Source organism: Narcine bancroftii, chromosome 2 (genome assembly GCF_036971445.1).
Source record: "Narcine bancroftii isolate sNarBan1 chromosome 2, sNarBan1.hap1, whole genome shotgun sequence".
Lineage (NCBI taxonomy): Eukaryota > Metazoa > Chordata > Chondrichthyes > Torpediniformes > Narcinidae > Narcine > Narcine bancroftii.
In genome coordinates this window covers 287,602,655-287,606,561 of record NC_091470.1, presented here as the reverse complement: position 1 = coordinate 287,606,561, position 3,907 = coordinate 287,602,655, and the positions used below count along the sequence as shown (strand labels likewise).

The following is a 3,907-nucleotide window of genomic DNA, read 5'->3' as shown; positions in this document are numbered from 1 at the left end:
CTTATGGTGTGGTAGATTTAATCACCATAATTTTTGTGCCATGGACAAGGCAATACAGGTAGACAAAAGATCTAGAGGCCTCCACCAAATATGATCAATAGCTGCACTGCCTCAACGCCTTCATGAGATGCAACAACGTGCAGAGTGAAGAAGATAAACAAGATCTACTCTTCACTCAGGTCACCCTCTGCGTTTTTCAGATGATCAGGGAGTGCAATACTTACTTGGCCGCAATGGAGCTCCTGCAGAGACAGTATTGGACCCTGAAAAATGTCATCTATGCCAGGTACCTTCTGGGCAGCTGTAGACAAGTGCCTGGTGAGTCGGTGAACAAATACATGTGATTCCTGTGGGAGCTGGGACAAGCTTGTGGCTGCAGAGATGTCTCTGCTGCAGTCCACTTAGGAGAGCAGGTGATACAGCCCCTGGGACAAAGCCTTCATCAAACAAGAAGTTAAACGACTTCTGTCTGAAGGGATCATAGAACTCGATACCAGCCCCTGGTGGACACAGGTAGTAGTAATTAAGAGCGGAGAGAAACATCGCATGGTCATAGACTATAGTCAAACGAAAAGCTGGTTTGCCAAGCTGGATGCCTACCCCTTCCCCTGCATTGCTGACATGTTAAATGAGATCACCCAGTATTGGGTTTTCTCAACCATCGATCTAAATTTGGCTTACCACCAACACCCGATCTGCCCAGAGGACAGCTCGTATACTGCTTTTGAGGCAGATGGCTCCAGGTCCCCTTCGGGGTCACCAATGGGGTCTCCATCTTCCAGAGGGTGATGGACTGGATAGAGCATGACTATGGGCTAAAGCCCACATTTCTCTATCTGGGCAATGTGACCATCTGTGGCCATGGCCAGAAGGATCATGACGCTATCCCTCAAAAATTTCTCCAAACGGCCATAAGTCTCAACCTCATGTACAACTAAAAGAAGTGCATGTTCAGCACTTCATGTCTGGTCATCCTTGGTTGCGTGGTGTTGAATGGCATCATTGGGCCCAACCCTGTCTGTTTGCACCCCCTGCTAGAGCTCCCACTGCCCTTCAACCTCAAGGCCCTGAAAAGGTGCTTGGGGCTTTTTTCCTACTACACCCAGTGTGGCAATTTTTTCCCGGACCCTCTAGGGCCCTGAACTCCGGAACTCAGCCATCGAGAAGGAAGCCCCTGGCCATAGTGGAAGCTGTGCACCACTGCAGGCACTACCTAGCTGCCAAACCGTTCACCCTGCTGACTGATCTATGTGTAGTCACTTTTATGTTCAATATCAAACAGCAGGGAAAAATTAAGAACAACAAGATCCTGAGGTGGAGAATTGAGCTATCCATCTACAACCACAAAATCTTGTACCAGCCCAGGAAGTTCAACGAGCCTTCCGACGCCCTGTCCTGAAACATGCATTAACACACAGTTGGACCAACTCCAACCCCTCACAACAGCCACTGCCACCAGTGGGGTCACCAGGATCTACCACTTTGTTAGCGCTCACAACCTTCCTTACTCAGATATCAGGGAATTGACCTTGACCGGCCCGGTCTGCACTGAATGCAAACACCAATTCTACCAGCCAGACAAAACCCAACTGATTTTTTTTTAACTTTTGCCAACTTTTATTTAGCAATAGATCCTCAGTTGTGCCAGTTTATATGTTTTCCCTTTTAATAGAAACCAGGTACAAAGTTTGTTTCACATTTGATTTACCTCTTCCACTTAATTCACAAACAAGTCAACAGCATTTAAAATTGACGTCATCAAAATAGATTCACAATTGGGGAAAACATGATCTAGAGAAAAGCATCAGTGTGCTAAAAATGGAATGGTTGGCACACTGATTTCCTGAGGTGTGCTGTCCTAGCTGCTCTCTCCTAGTGTATGCTTGTCAAACAGATACTTGGCCATGCTGGACTGAGGAGCGCCCATGTGGGTCAGACTGGTGATCATGTCTCCAAGGTTATTTATGGCCTTGACCTGCTCATGCAGGTAGTGAGTCTCCAGGAAGTCACACATATGAGGGTCATTCTTGTCAGAAGCAAGTTTGTGGAGATCCAGGAGAGACTGGTTGACGGTCTTTTCCAGGTGCAGGGCGAACTGCAGGGCTTCGAGACCATTGCCCCACTCGTCCCAGTCAGGTTTCAAAACGTCCTGGAGAATCATATGTCCCCCACGCTGGTTCTGAAACTTGATCAGTTTCTCCATGTGCTCCTGCTCCTCGTGGGACTGATCCAGGAAGAACTTGGCGAAGTTCTTCAACCCCACATCATCCCGATCAAAGTAAGCCAACATGGACAGGTAGACGTAGGAAGCATAAAGCTCCATGTTGATCTGCTGGTTGACGCTGGCTTCACAATCCAGGTGAAAACCCATCTGATTAAAAAAATGTTCATGTTTATGTTTAATTGCTGTATATGTCATATATTATTTGTTTTTTGAACGAATAAATAAAGTTATAAAAAAAAACCTCTGATTAAAGTCACCTACTCTTTTGAACACCTGAGTATGAATTTCAAAGGCCCTCTTCCCTCCACCAACCGGAACATATACTTTTTCCAGATTATCGATGAATACTCACATTTCTCTTTCACCATCCCCATGACCACAGTCATAAAGTCACGATGCAACATATTCACTTTGTTTGGATACCCCTTGTGATGGGCTGTAGAGCAGCAAACAAACACAGAACTGGAGAAGACTGTACTACAGGCTTTAATCAGCTTAAAGTTGAACGCCAGGTCTCTGTAGCCTCTGGTTCCACGTGCCCGACTGATTCAGGAAGGGGCCAGCAAGAGTCTTTATATGGGCTGATGATTGACAGCCAACATGTTGGAGCCAGCCTCCCACGTTGCCTACCTGCAGGTACCGTGGTTGCCCCCACTGGTTGCTGGTAGGACTGCAATTATAGCAGTGGTTGTATCACCTGCAATTATAGCAGTGGTTGTATCACCTGCAATTATAGCAGTGGTTGTATCACCTGCTATATCCATAACGACTGGAGATTCTGGCTTATGAGTGAGAAGTTGCACCTTAACCTGCTGAGCAAGGGCATAGCCATGAGCAGAGCCACGAGCTAGAACCCCCTAGGGAAAGGCAAGGTAGGAAGGGAGAACGCCAATGTTCGGAAAGCAATCCTCCTAGCCCTCAGGTTGAAAGGCCTGCCCACCTCCCTGAGGTGCTCCAAGCCACCAGGTCCCTCCTCTGTACCACTACTAATGCAACACCGCACGAAAGGCTCTTTTCCTTCCCCAGGAAGTTGGCGTCAGAAACCACACTACTCTCCTAGCTAACGACCCCTGGGCCTGACCTGCTCTGGAGGCAAACCAGGAAGCACAAGACTGAACCCCTGGTCGAGAAGGTCAACCTCCTCTATGCAAACCCCCAGTATGCTTACGTAGAGTACCAGGATGGGCGGCAAGACATGGTTTCTGTCCTGGACCTGGCACATGCAGGGGACACCTCCCAACCAACCAATCAGTATCCCCTCCCCCTATGACCATCGGCTCTTTACCCAGCTCCATTGATCATGCTTGGCACCCTGCCCCAGGACAATCAATCCTACAGTCCTATTAATCCCCTTCACCCACCGGAGACCCGCCCTGTGGCGCAAAACACTGCCCAGGAGCCAGCAGCTGAGCACTGTGATGGTCACAATGTCAGACAAGACCACTGGACAGGTTGAACCTGTAATGGGCATTGATTCACTTCACCCCACTGGACTGTTTTAAAAGAAGGGGTGACTGTGGTGGAACCACTGTATGAATGTATTTTATGGGCTGGCCTGCCCCTGTATCTGTGACTCCTCCTGAATCCCCATAAAGCTGTTATGCCCAAACCCCTCCCTCAGTACCTGTCTTGGAACCAGGCCAGCAGCATGTGAGATGTGCTGATGTTTTATGGTGATTAAAG

General features: G+C 48.2%; 1 pseudogene; it reads right to left on the bottom strand.

The window, feature by feature from the left end:
- Nucleotides 1-1,797: 1,797 nt before the first annotated feature.
- Nucleotides 1,798-2,356, bottom strand: LOC138752718 (ferritin heavy chain pseudogene; annotated as a pseudogene).
- Nucleotides 2,357-3,907: the final 1,551 nt, after the last annotated feature.